General features: G+C 45.0%; 1 protein-coding gene across 1 annotated transcript in view; it reads right to left on the bottom strand.

Moving 5' to 3' along the window:
• rnf144aa (ring finger protein 144aa) overlaps nucleotides 1-9,719 on the bottom strand; it is a 33,401-nt gene extending 23,682 nt beyond the window's left edge. The window contains exon 1 of the mRNA XM_062396979.1: nucleotides 9,190-9,719. The gene's annotated coding sequence lies outside the window, so the exon portion shown is untranslated. The remainder of the gene's footprint in view (nucleotides 1-9,189) is intronic.
• Nucleotides 9,720-14,929: the final 5,210 nt, after the last annotated feature.

Genomic DNA, 14,929 nt, shown 5'->3' with positions numbered 1-14,929 from the left:
TCACAAGAGAGAACTTAAACCCCCCGCCCACACTTAACGACACACTGGTGAGCAACATGAAGAACAGAGCAAATGGTTCAGTCTGAAGCAAGAAATTCTCATCTCATCAACATGACTAGACTGTACCGAGCAACAAACAACTCGAGCTTGGACAGCGTGTCACGCCCTGTCTCGCAATGCTCAGGAAAATAATCCTGGATCTCACCCCTTTAATCGAAACTGCTCCAAAAGTCTCACCCTGGCCCAGACCTCGCCCTTCAGCCAAGTCTAGTTTTTTTAATAAATCCTGCAAACAGAAAACAGGTTGACTGCGGTAATAAAGAACCTAACAAGAACAACAACGTCCTTATTTGAGACAGCAGCAAAAGACGTCACATGCGGCGTCCTGCCAATTCCACGAGTGCTAAAAACGAGTCTCCGACAATGGACTCGCTCTCAGTGAGGCTGAGCGGAGACGACAGGCGAGCCGCACTGAGCCCGTTTCTACTGGCAGACGCCGAGAGCCCGAGAAAAAAGGGTCCGCGTTGCTGGCGATGGGTTTTCACTCCCTGCTCCATAGTTTCAGACTCCATGTTTACATGCACACCATAACCAGATCAAAGTGAATAATCAGATTAAACGCTCTCGATCGGACGCGCTGACAAACTTGAATGTGACCTGTGTTTACACCGCAGGAGAGGAATATTTGTTATAATGTCACAATGCTGCTCCTCTGCCTGGACTCAACCGCTCTCTTGTTTGTGTCATGACGGGAATTTACCTTCAGTTTGTCGTTGCCTTCACTTCGTCCCGTTTAAACCACGAGTTCCCTTTGTATTCACATCCAGAACAAATTCCAACAAAACTAATTCCAAGTAATGTCACTGTAAGGCTGTATTTTTTTTAGCATCATAAGATTTCCCCGAACTAGAATGTCACTCAGACGGTGGAAGCTTATTTTTACAAGTTGTTAATACATGATTAAAAACATGTATTTTTTTCTTTTACATGACATGACATTGAACTTGAGTTCAATGTCATGTCATGTAAAAGTCCTTGGGCTAAGGACATTAGTCCTTAGCCCAAGTGAAGGAGTTCAAGTACCTTGGGGTCTTGTTCGCGAGTGAGGGTACTATGGAGCGTGAGATTGGCCGGAGAATCGGAGCAGCGGGTGCGGTATTGCGTTCGCTTTACCGCACCGTTGTTACGAAAAGAGAGCTGAGCCGCAAGGCAAAGCTCTCGATCTACCAGTCGATCTTCGTTCCTATCCTCACCTATGGTCATGAGGGCTGGGTGATGACCGAAAGGACGAGATCACGGGTACAAGCGGCTGAGATGAGTTTTCTCAGAAGGGTGGCTGGCGTCTCCCTTAGGGATAGGGTGAGAAGCTCAGCCATCCGTGAGGAACTCGGATTAGAGCCGCTGCTCCTTTACTTAGAAAGGAGTCAGCTGAGGTGGTTCGGGCATCTGGTAAGGATGCCTACTGGGCGCCTTCCTTGGGAGGGGTTTCAGGCACGTCCAGTGGGGAGGAGACCTCGGGGAAGACCCAGGACTAGGTGGAGAGATTATATCTCAACACTGACCTGGGAACGCCTCGGGATCCCCCCGTCAGAGTTGGTCAATGTGGCCCGGGAAAGGGAAGTCTGGGGCCCCCTGCTTGAGCTGCTCCCCCCGCGACCCGACCCCGGATAAGCGGATGAAAATGAGATGAGATGAGACATTGAACTTTGTAATGGGACATTAACATATCTTCATACAGACTGATCTTATCCGACTGTAACAATAGACGCACGCACAGGCAAAATAAACTTTGCAGCTTGAGGCTACATCTTTCACTAAGTTCACAGTATGTGCCAGTGCACCTCATTTTAACAGTGATTGACAGACACTTAGTGTAAATGGAGTCATGCATTATCCATTCCTTCTCTAAGATCTCTCATGAGAACACTACTGGTGCTGCACTCATGAGTGTGAGGACTGCAGTCACCCATCTGGACAATAAACCTTCTCATCATGGTCAGAAAGAGAAAGAGAGAGAGAGAGAGAGAGAGGGGAGGGGGGGGGAGAGAGCCACTGCAACAGAGGGCCACTCAGAGGCTTAATCTGTGGGTTAAGATGGCGCTCTCACCGGCGGTGGGATAAACAATTCACAAGCAATATCCGTAATCTCAGAGTTCGGGCAGTTCAGTCAAAACAAACGGGCACAGACTGGAGAATCCGTGGGCCGGTATCACATGCACCCACTTGCCCCCCCCTTCCCCCGTCCCTTGCAATCTCTCCATGGCAGCAGACATGTCAAGGAATCATCTCCCACAGAATGGATTGCTCACAACACATGCACCTTTAGCACATTGTGTCCCTCACGTGGTGTTCTGCCCTGCAGCCCCTATCTCCCTCGCTCTGGGTGAGCCACTGTCTAGCAGGAGAAAACACAGTCTCCTGGTTCCTTCAGAGCGGAATGGGAGGGAGGAAGCCAAAAAGCGACCCGAGGAAATTAGCTCACGTCCTGTTGTTTGTTGCTGATGCACGGAGGATGTAAACTATGGCGGCTGACAAGGACAAATGCACTTTACTGGCCCAAAATGTTTCCTGTAGGGGGGAATGTGCTGCAACTCCAGAAAATGACACCAATTCACAAACGCATACGACAATTTGAAAAATACGAAACAAGCGACAACAAATGCATATCCACTCGAAAGAGCGGAATTCTCCAGGGCCTCTAGGGGGAGCACTGAGTGGAACAGCTTGAGCTTTGACCCGAGGGTCAGAAAACAGACGCACGGAGCAGACGTGACTGTGAGAGGAGAACGATGAGGCGAAATAAAAAGGATATATATTTATTTTCACGATTCGCCTTGGTACCACATGACCTTTTTAAATTTGGATATAAAGGGTAATTTAATCTTAGACATTTGTGAGTTCTTGAATTATGTCCAAATGTGTGTTTTGCGAGGTCACGGCGATCTTTGACCAGCAAATTCTAATCAGGTCCTTCTGGATTCCAAGTGGACGCCTGTGCCAGATGTAATAAAATCTCCTCCAGGTGTTAGGGACGCGTTCACAAGAACAAGCCGGGCGTGAGATCTCAGTGACCTTGACCCGTAAACAACAAAACATAAAGAGATCATCCTTGAAGCCAAGTGAACGCTTGAGCCAAAAACAAGGAAATTCCCTGTGAGGTGATCTCAGCAACGTGAAACCTCCAGTCATGGCTGCTGCAGGCACAGGGCCACACATAGGACTAGGTAGAGCTGCTATAAGTAAACCACTCAACAATTGTTAATAGATATTACTGATAAAACTATAACTTTAAGAAGTTATCCCCTTGTTCCCTTTTTTCTCAGGCCCTGATGTTGCAGGAAGTGACTCTGAAGATAAACTGATGAATCCCTTTGCACTGACCATGTTTTCTAATATAAATTGTGCTTCAAAAAACTTTGAAAACTAAAACACAATTTAAAGATTTTAACATCATCAAACCCAACGTTTGATGATATCTAAGGTCAGAAATTTGACAATGAGATGACTTCTCCAATCTATTTCCATTCAGATATGATCCTACTTTAATAATGTAGGTTCTATTAGTAGTGACAGTCTGACACTGGATTTACATTGAGATTAGAAGGGACTCCCAACAGAGTGACCAAGAACAGCCACTGTTTACTGTTTACTTTACCCTATGGGAGAGTTGTATTAAGTTAATGCTCATGCAAACAGAGCATCCTATTGCTATTGGTTCAAATTAAAACATTTAAATTTACCAAACACGTGACGGCTTTTATTTAAGCAGTTATTCTTTATGTGAAGGGGCCTCATGCAGGAAGAAATTCGTATCTTGAGTTTCTCGTAATTTGTATTGATTTATTGTACTAGCATAAGTCAGATTCTGCAGAATAGTGTCATCATTACAATAGATGACATTTAGATATTTAATGATAAGTCATGAAATGTGCAATATTCAAAATACGCAAAATTTGGCAATTGTTGCAGATACTCTGTTTTTTACAACTGATTCTTGCATGAGGCCCCTTGTTTTTGTCCCTCTAGTTATATTGTTGTTTTAGATACTTTTTGGATATCAGTTCATTTTTAAACACACAGCACTGTTCCTCCATTGTGCATTGTCATGGTTGTGTGTCTCCAAATCAGCCGTGACTGAAGTCTTGGTTTTGATAGAACCGCAGGCCGCTGGTTCACTGATGAGTAAAGAGAGATTCTCCAGGTCTCAAATTGTTTCTGGGTTTCAAATATTAGTCAGAGACCAAGAGCGAGCACGATCATTTCACACCAGCATGTGCCCAAACAAAGACAGCAGGCTGCGACGTCACACGACCGAATCTCTCCTGAACCCGGGGACTTGATGTAGCCACCGTGCCGTTCATCTGTGCCTTCTTCCCCCGCAGGCATTAGCTCGTGCTTCACTCAACGCCAGGTTGCTGCCGTTTTTTTTTTTGGCTCACCACCGGCACTCCCCAGATCCCGGCCTACTTCCTGACTCATCTACCTCTAATTCAGCTCGAGATTTCCGGCGTTTCTGAGGGTGACTCCCGGCAGATTACAGGACTGAACGTGTTGTATTCTGCGGTTGTTATGTGTAGGTGGAGAGCGTCAGCGGCGGAGGCAGACATAGTAAGAGCACAAGCTTTGGCTTATTCCCAGTCGAGCTGAGGCGGGAGTTGCGCCTGTTTAATGAACATGGAACACGATTTGATGCTGGACTGCAGTCCACTGGGGCGACCGTGGGTGGAAAGACGAATGTTTCCCTCTGCAGAATAGTTCCCCCTGACTTTATTTGAACAAATTGGTAACTTGAGAAGGAAACCCATGGAGTGTGAATCCGTTGGATGCACACAAATATCTAAAATTGACACATTCTAGAAAGCTGAATTTTCTTTGTCCTGCAGCGCTACATTATAGCCGTGCTGGAAATCACCACACGATGTTAGATCTTCTGCATTGGGGCCATTTGTTGCAGGAATCAGTCAAACATACCTCCAAACAAAAACAGCAGAATTACAGTTACAGCTGATCTGGTCAGGTCTGTCATGAGGGAGAGAGAGTACGGCTGGATGATGCTTGAAGGCAGCACAACAATGACTCTTTGTTTCCGTGTCTGAAGAAGATGAACACATAGTCGTGAGCTCATAGGGCAAAAAAAAAAAAATAGGGTGTTCATTTGGATTTTTCTTTTCTTGACTGAACTGATTTGGCCACATTGCTTTGTTTGTGCAGGATTCACTCGACCCAGACGACTTGCTGCACTTTGCACATTCCTGAAACGCTAAATCTTGGAGAGCGGCAGGTCGGTCAGCAGAATCCAACGGCTCACTTCACGAGCCCTACCTGTCCCAAAGGATGAAAAGGGAAAATGCGAAAAGCAGCCATCTGGAAGGAGCGCAGAACGCGAGGCCTTCCCATAATGCTCTGGTAACAATCCCTGTCTCATCTCCGCCATAACGAGCGATCTCTGAGCCATGATCCCTTTCAGGAGCTATTTCAGGGAAGTCGGTCCACTGTCCTCCCTTCAACCCTGACACACAAACTTCCAAACTCACACACAGAACAACCTGGATAAAGGGGGCCACCCTGAACACACACACACACCCTGCTCAAATGGCATTTAAGCTGTTGCATAATCCTTGGCAACCTGACTGCACACAGGCAGACGAAACCCCCCAAAATCAGATTACAGCTAAATGACTTCTTCTCTAGACGTGCAAATGTCACCAGACTAAAGGAGAGATTCAACCCGACGCTCTGTGGTAACGTTCTCTGCCAAATGCCTTTAGAATCTGCTCTTACTTAACGGTGGAGATTTTAAATTTAGTGTCGTCTTCTGCTTAGAGCCCCTCCTGAAGTGAAGCCACCCAAACAAGACGTTACAGGGAACAAGAAACTGACGGTAATTGAGTCCTAATCACTGGGTAAGTGTATTTAAACTGTCTCGGGCTAATCTTCTTAACAGTAGGTGCTACTGTGTGATTTAGAGCTGACCAGGGTTCTTGCACCTCCTGCACAGACAGAGGATCCACATGAGGATCAGGACATTTTCCTCAGACTCACTCAGGTCTTGAAAAACTAGGTATTTTTTTCGCAGACACACTTTTGGGGATTAGACCAGAATGTAAACTAACACCCTGAGGCTGAAGGACCAGAGGGTAAGCGCCTGACCCATAGATGGGACAAATTAAATTTGAGTAAGAAGTGTAAATTGCCATTTTACAGTTTATCACACACAGTCCCCGTATGAAACCACACATAGATTCTCTAGATCTGGATTTACATTTTGGTCTGCATCAAATGCACTGATAAAATATCAGGACCCTACATAGATCAGATTGTTTTTCATCAAGCTCATTATTCTCTGAGGAATCAACGAAAATGTTGAACAACCGCCCTATGTGTCATGATGTTAAAGAACGTGAAAAGGAATTCCTGGAGCCGGCCCTGATCCGTATCCGCACCAAAGTGTAATCTGTTCCTTCTCACACTGCGTCTTTCCACCAAGTTTGGTTGGAATCTGTGCAGTATTCTTTTTGTTATCCAGCCTAATAACAGAAAAAACACACATAAAATGTTGACTAAAATATGACCTGCTTGAATAAAATGTCATTTTAAGATGTAAAATATAAACACAATCTTCTCTGCATTGTTAGCTGTGTAAATTTAAGGTTTTTATATAGATTTGACCAATGCAATCTGTTAAAAGCTCATATAGGCCTAATCGATACATCAGTCGGGCTCTAAAGCATATAGAGCAGACAAGGCCATAGTATAATCCATATTGAGGTAACAGGGGATCATCAAGTCCTAAAACTAAAAATCTGCGTCAATGTTAAACAAATCCACTTTGATATCAAGTCTTTAACTCAAATCAGAAATCAAAGCCCGCTGGCAAAAAAAAAAAAAACTTCACATGTAACACGCATGTACATGTTTTTGTTTGTCTGATCATGTGTTCCCTCCCTGTAGACTGGAATGGCACGGACTGTTCAGGGCATCATAACCTCATTCCTTCTCACTCCTAAGTAAACAACATCTCCACGTTCCTCTGGGAACCGGCCGACTGCCGCCGGCCACTCAGAGGAATGCGTTACTGTTTTGTACTCTTGTTTTCAGCAAATCTGTAAAAAGGGGAGAGGGGCAGCAGCTTGGTGCATTTATCCCCACATGGCAGCAGACTCTTTCTGGGAAGAATGGAAAAAGTGAATCGCTCCAACGCCTGGGAAATTCCATGCGAAATACACAACATTTGAAAGGAAATTTTCCTGAAAATGTCCAGAGGGGCTGTTTGTGAGAATGTAAATTCCTGAATCTGTTCCTCTGAATGAGTTTCCTGCCAGCCCCAATGGGAAATGTGTAAGTGAAGCAAGCGTGACACCGGAGAGAGAATCAATAGCACACAATGGGGCAGGACCTTAAAAGCCAACGTTTATGACAGGATGGAGCCCACATGTGCGCTTCTCTACGTGTTGGATGCATCTCATGAACCTGGCACAGAGACATACCGGGCTTTTAAACGCATCAAGTGGAAGTGAACAGTTTTTTTCCATATCGACACTTGACATTTAACAGACGTGAGGATGCTGTCGATGGCTTGGATTCATTATCTGAAAGACACAGAGAGGAAAAAAAAAACACCTCACCGTCAGCGCGTCTGAAAGTGTGATCATGTGATCCTCCCTGAAAACACCGGAACACCATGTGGAGGTATGACGCATATTAGCAATTTAGACTTCAGTGTAACACACACAGAGTCTTGGCCCCGTCACAGACTACAGGGCCGCTGTCTTTCCACCAGCCCAGCTCTATAGTTATATCTATAATCTGCCTGTACCCTGAGGGGGGGCCTGCTGCTTAAAATGGAACGAGCAGGGCACAGACAGTGACCTTTCAGAGCTCAGCGGAGCCATCCCCTCTGAGCATGTAATGCTCCGGGTTCAGATGCAACACTGTGCAGCTGCCGTGCAGGAGACCAACACGATCCAGGGCTGCGAGGGGTAATCGACAAATAGAGCAAATACAACAGGATCAGGTGTCAGCAGCCAACAAACACACAGCAGCCAGTGGGTGAGGCTGAGAGTCAGGTTAGAGTGTGGCTGGAGACAGGATGTTGTCTGGTTAGAGTCCAATTTAAAATTTGGTTTAAAGTCCAGATTAGATCTGGTTTATGGTCAGGGGTAGAGTCAGGATATTGCCAATATATTATTGCCGGGTTAGAATCGTATTAGAGTCCAATTCAGAGTTTGGAGTAGAGTCTGAATATAGTCTGGGTTAGAGTAAAGTTAAAAGCCAGGTTAGAGCCTGAATAGAGTATGGGTTAGAGTCAGGTTTAAAACCAGGTTAGAGTCAGGTTAGAGCCTGAATATAGTCTGGGTTAGGGTCAGGTTAGAGCCAGGTTAGATCCTTAATATAGTCTGGGTTCGAGTCAAGTTTACAGCCAAGTTAGAGCCTGAATATAGTCTAGGTTAGGGTCAGGTTAGAGCCAGGTTAGAGCCTTAATATAGTCCGGGTTAGAGTCAGGTAAACAGCCAGGTAAGAGTCAGGTTAGAGCCTGAATATAATCTGGGTTGAGCCAGGTTAACAGCCAGGTTAGAGCCAGGTTAGAGCCAGGTTAGAGCCAGGTTAGAGCCAGGTTAGAGCCTTAATATAGTCTGGGTTAGAGTCAAGTTTGCAGCCAGGTTAGAGTCAGGTTAGAGCCTTAATATAGTCTGGGTTAGAGCCAAGTTAGAGCCTTAATATAGTCTGGGTTAGAACCTGAATATAGTCTGGGTTAGAGTCGGGTTAGAACCTTAATATAGTCTGGGTTAGAAACAGGTTTGCAGCCAGGTTAGAGTCAGGTTAGAGCATGAATATAGTCTGGGTTAGAGCCAAGTAAACAGCCAGGTTAGAGTCAGGTTAGAACCTGAATATAGTCTGGGCTAGAGTCGGGTTAGAACCTGAATATAGTCTGGGTTAGAGCCAAGTAAACAGCCAGGTTAGAGTCAGGTTAGAACCTGAATATAGTCTGGGCTAGAGTCGGGTTAGAACCTGAATATAGTCTGGGTTAGAGACAGGTTTGCAGCCAGGTTAGAGTCAGGATGTGTCGCTGTAATAACGAGGAAATGGCGAAGCGACACGCACGGACAGCTCTTCAGAACTCGCGGGGCTCAGAACAGCTCCCGCCGCGTTGCAGGGGATCAGAACAGAGACAGAGAATAAAGCGTGTACCTGGCTTTCTGAGATAACGCCGTCTTGATGGTGTAACCTCAGCGAGGGTTGAGAAGATGATCTCCTGAATTGGATTAGACGGAGAGAGGCCAGGCAGTCAGCAGGAGCAGGAGGAGCAGGAGGAGGAGGAGCAGGAGGAGCAGGAGGGTTTCTCTGAAGGGGTGATGCCCATGTTCATGATGAGCTCCTCCGCTGTCTGGGAGGAGACATTTGACCCGCTACTGTCGCGTGCAGCGCCTCAGATCCGGCCCCGGTGAGACACTGACAACCATCGGTGGAAACAACACGAGCACGCCCGCAGATGAACGAGCTGCAGCGGGACTCTCTCTCCTCTAGCTGCTCGGCCCCGCACGGTTCTTCGTGCACCGGGACATCGGTCTGAGCTCGACCCGTGAAGAAGTGCGCAGCGTCCGGCCGTCACTCCGCCACACGCACGGTGCGTAGAGCTGCGGCCTGTTGACGCGCAGGGATCCGGGGGTCGGTGTGTTTACCTCCGCGCCTCCGCCTCCGCCGCTCTGCTCCGGAGGAAATCAGCTGCTCCGCTTTGGAGAGACGCCATTTGTCCGTGAGAGGCCGCTCTCTGCTGCCACCCACAGGACACAGCAGCTAGTGCATATCTCGACAGCGCGCCCTGCTGGTAGAACACGGCAAACGCCTCTATCTGCTGTTTACTTGACATTGAACAGTTTACAGACATGGACAAACAGCGAAAGATTTTAATTTAACTTTATCATCTCCACAATTTTAATTATTATCGTTAATTATGATGTAATAGACAACATTGGGACACCTGAATTATAACAAATCCAACAATATGTATACAATTTAACATAAAACCCAATAAAAATGAATCACTTAACAAAATGGTAAGTAATGGATTGAATTCCTCGAAGTTATTTTATCATCCCAGTACATCCCAGTACTTCTAAAAGTGACCTCATCATACAGTGATCATACAGTGTGTTATTACCTCCCTCTAGTGGTGTCTCACCATGCAGACAGTTTGCGTGTGGTTGTTTTCTGCTTTTAAATCATGGATCAATTCATTCAACCCACAATACAAAGCAAATGGATGCACTTTAGTTTTTAGGGACACTAAAAACATGAAGGAATATAAAAACACTTCATTATTCCAGCATTTCTCGACAGATGCCTCTCTTTGTTATTATCGATGATACACAGTCATTAGTTAAACATATCAGAACTACTTTCCACCAAGGTGAATCCAAAAGAGAACCCATTAAATATAGGTGCAGATCCAGGATTTATAAAAACCTTCTATCACATTGTGAGATTTTCACCGATTTCAGAAAGTAATTTATGGATCTTCAAGGAATCTGGCATATTCAGGGGACTGATATTAAAGAGTGTGTGCAGGTTAATGCTGTTTCAAATGAAAATCTGTATTCATGGAATTTAATGTGATTTCATGAGGGGACTGTTGGGCCTTGGCGGAGGTGTGTACTTGCCATTCTAGTCTTACATGATTTAATTTGCCTTCATTGAATTAGGATGGATGCAGGACTCTCAGAGAGCAATTTCATGACACCCCAAACTATCTGCATGGATACAGTAAATACAACTGAAGTTGAGATGTAGGGAAATGTTTAGTTTCAATATTTTTCCATTCTATTGAATGAAATTCAATTATTTCTCAGATGCAGGTGTTGTATAACTTCACATGATAATGTTTGGAGACAGATTTTTTAACTTGGTTAATTGAAAAGTTTCTAACACAAACAAATAACTGAAGAAATTCCAATGTCAAATGTTGAGGTGACTGCATGCTGCAATGGCCACACAGTGCACCTGTTGGAGTACTTCAAATAAAGATGTAATAATAAATGTTATTTATATGGTACATAAAATGCAACTCAAGGCATTTCACTAAAACAAATGAGGTAACTTGAGCATATAGAGATTCACAAACACTTAACCATGCACATTTTTTATAAGATACGATCGGTGTGGTTGATTGGCATGAGGGTACAAAACCGTTCATTTGTCAAAGTCTTTCATTATATCTGTTTATTCTTCTTTGTATGGCATTTTAACACATCATTGCTACTATATTTGTCTCTTTTATCCTGGGTACATCTTTCCTGGGTCAGGAAAGATGGGTTTCCTTTCTTACTCTGGTAAATATATTTTTATTGTGTACAATTAGACTGACCTGTAAATCAGCATACTGTGTGTGTGTGTGTGTGTGTGTGTGTGTGTGTGTGTGTCTGTGTGTGTGTGTCTTTGTGTGTGTGTGATTAGAAATAAACCTTGGGGAACCATTACATTTGGGACTTTCCTTCTGTCCAGCGTCTGGAAGACGATCAGATAAATGCAGAGCGGGGAGCAGATTCAGAGTTGTAGAAGTGCAGCAGCAGCAGCTTTGCAGACACGACCACAGAGGAAACGACCGTCTTCAAACCAATCCTATCACACCTGCTCTGGTTGTGCTGTGGATATGATGCATGCTAAATAGAGAGGTGCAGCGTGTGCATTTAGTAGTAGAGTGAAATAAGATCAATCGGCTGAGCCGCTCAAACGTTTCACTCTCCAAACATGAGAAAATGAAACTCAGCTTGGTGCACAGCCAGCAAACGTCTGTGTGTAGTGTGCAGCATAGTAAAGTGATAAAATTGGAAGCTTAAGTAATGTTTTGTAGTATTATTCCTCCAGACACTTGAACTCCCTGTGTGATTTGTCCTTGGGTTCTCTCATAAAGGAGCATTTTTACCCATGTTTTCATCTGCCTTTGTCCTTAAAATACACAAAAACTAAACTGGGTGGACAAATGCAGTATTGGTCCAAGAAGAGTCCATTACATTTTGGTGAAGATCTGGATCAGGAGGTGGAGGGGGTGTGTTCTACTCACAAGGTGAAGATGGTCACCTGCAGAAATGTTGATGGAGAAATCTGAGGATTAGCATGTTCTCTCAGAGGGGCCAGAATACCACCCATCTGCTCTCAACATCATTAGCTCTGATGTTTTATCCATTTTTCCAGAGGCTCCTCTTCCATTAAACTGTTACATAAACATTCGCATCATGTAGAAAATTGGCGCACTCATTCGCTAGTGGAAGGTATAGCAGTGTGAACCAAGTGGCCCTTCCGTTAATGTATCAGTGCCAGGTGGCCCACAGAAGTGTGTGTTTGTGTGCATCACAGTCTGTGACGCTCTCTCACTCACTCACTCCCTACCTCCCTGCCTCCCTGCCTCCCTCCCTCCCTCCCTCCTCTCACAGCAGCAAACTGAGTCTGTCTGTTCTGCAGTGTGGTGACATCATCCCAGAGCGAAGGCTGCACCAGAGCTGCTGCCCAGCAGAGCGGCGGCCAGAAGTAAACCAGACTTCCCTGTCATGTCATAGAGAGAGAGAAAGAGAGGCCTGGACGCCACAGGTTAATTCCATTACCTCGTAAATAAATACAAGATCAGTTTTGATGTATAGACGTCTCGCTAAAGTGATGGCCGACCGTTCCCTGTTAAAGCTATTATCTGCCAGCGAGCTTTGTCTAATGGGATATCACGTATCATGACCTCAGAAAAGTTACATCACTGTGAAAGATGGTTGATTTGATAGCTCACTCATCCAATATGCTTTACAAACTTCAGGAGAATAGGTTCAGGACGAAGATGAATCGACTCTCATGAGATTTAAAACAGAAAAAAAATTCTCAAGTTTGATCTTTGATGCTCTGAAAATCTGCCTCTGTGTTGCTGCTTTGTCTTGGAGGTGACATTCCCATCGCAGGTAGAACAATTCTGAGGAATATCTAGGGGCCGGTTCGACTGTGTCCCCTCCCCAGTGTCTGTCCCCCTGTCGGGCTCGCGTTCATCAGGGAACGCCCCTCATCCACAGGGCCGTCCCCGCTCTGGGAAACTAAGTCGCAGTGTAAGAACCAGACCAGTGGGGCATGAAGACACCTGCCATCACTGACAGGTAAAGGCAGCTGAGATGTTGCAGGCATGGAGTTTAGTTTCGTGACCTTTTTTTTCTTGTAGGAAGTTGGGGAGGATACAGGGGACAACAGAACTCCCTCCACAGGGATCTAGACTTACAACTCAATATCTAACATTTCGTCCCAGTCTAGCAACGAAGCTTGTCACCCGATAACAGAGCCATCAATCATTCACCCTTCAATCCGCCATCCACTGTCGGCCCCCAGATTATGGCACAGCACGGCAGCCCAGAGTACACCATCGCCACAGCAGTAAGCGAATCCACTGTGCAGCCTTCCAGCCGTGTTCGGAGGTGTACCATTCACTGGGGGGGGGGGGGGGGGGGGGGGGACGAGGAGGAAGAGGAGGCTGAGGAACAGAGGCCAAAGAAATACAGAAGGGGGACAAGAGTTGGATCACAAGCAGCTGCTCAGAGTCAGGTGGAATAGTTGGATGGTGATCTCTTGGATAGATGAAAGTTAAAGTTTGGTATTTTAAGTACTGCAAAGGGCAAATGATTAATTTCATACATTTACATACATCAAGTAATAAATAAGTGATATAAAATGTCTATCAAAATTTCACATAAACCCAACATGATGTCTGCAATTTACTTCTGTGTTTCCAACAGTTCAATACCCAGAGTCGTATTAAATTTACAAAGCACTGCAAGAAATTCTCATATTTGAGATTAACAGCACTTTTATTTGAATCAAAAATCAAGGGAACATATTTCATTAAAACATTTTCAGATGTTTGAATAAAAATCACCCAGGTTTTTTGTAAGGTATTGTCAAATAAACATGATCCTGATATGAAACGGTATATGTCCCTAACATCCTCTGGCGGCTGCTATCACCTTCTAACATCTGCTGTTAGTTGGTAATTTAAATTGTGCAGAAAACCTTCATTCGAAAGAGGGATATTCACCATCTAGTCCTACATTCTAAAATGATTGGTGCATTTTTGTTTGCATTATGGTAATAGATCCTAATCATCATAACATTTCCATCTGTTTACATAGACACAGAGAGAAAGAACAAACTTGTTTATGTGACGTGTTGTTGAATGTTTCACAGTCTGCGATGAAGTAAAGTTCCTTGCGAGTGTGAGAACATGAAACCACAGATGGGTACAAACTGTACGGCACGTTTCACTGAGTCAGGTCAGCTCCGTCTTAGTCTGATCCATCACACACTTAACAATCAATTACTGTCTCGTGGGGGAAGCGGCTGATGAGAAAGAGCAGGCGATTAGTTGCTGAGCTGTTGTGCTCCATTAAGCTGGCCAAAACTCGAAGGCACTGCCGGCCCAGTTAGTCCATGCACGCAGACGGGTCGATGGCTACTTTCATTCATCCTCTGGCCTGACATAATGGCCTTTCCACATGGGACAGCCAGATGTTGGGCCAGCAGAATTACAAAATGCAGGGAGTTGACTGTCTGCAGCTGAGAGGATGAGAGATTCTGCCGACTTGGTCAATCCCTATCACGAGGACTATTCTTCATCTGTCTCCGGGACCGGCTGCACTGGGAGCCATCTGTGTTGTTTCTCCTAACTGTATTTCTCAGTTCAGCCAAACTGTCAACGTACCCAGACAAGTTTGAAAACAGATTATGCAGCCTAATGTAAAATGTCATTCACTGAGTTTGTTTGTGTGTGTGTGTGCCCGTACTTATATCTTTGTGAGGACCATCCGAAGCATAGATCCTACAGAGTGAGGACACTTTAGGACAGTAAGGACATTTTGACTGGTCCTCACTTTTGGAATGGTCTGTTTGAGGGTAAAGACTTGGTTTAAAGAAT

Source organism: Platichthys flesus, chromosome 10, assembly GCF_949316205.1.
Source record: "Platichthys flesus chromosome 10, fPlaFle2.1, whole genome shotgun sequence".
NCBI lineage: Eukaryota > Metazoa > Chordata > Actinopteri > Pleuronectiformes > Pleuronectidae > Platichthys > Platichthys flesus.
Note: the sequence above shows the minus strand (reverse complement) of the source record. Positions and strands in the feature narration are given on the sequence as shown.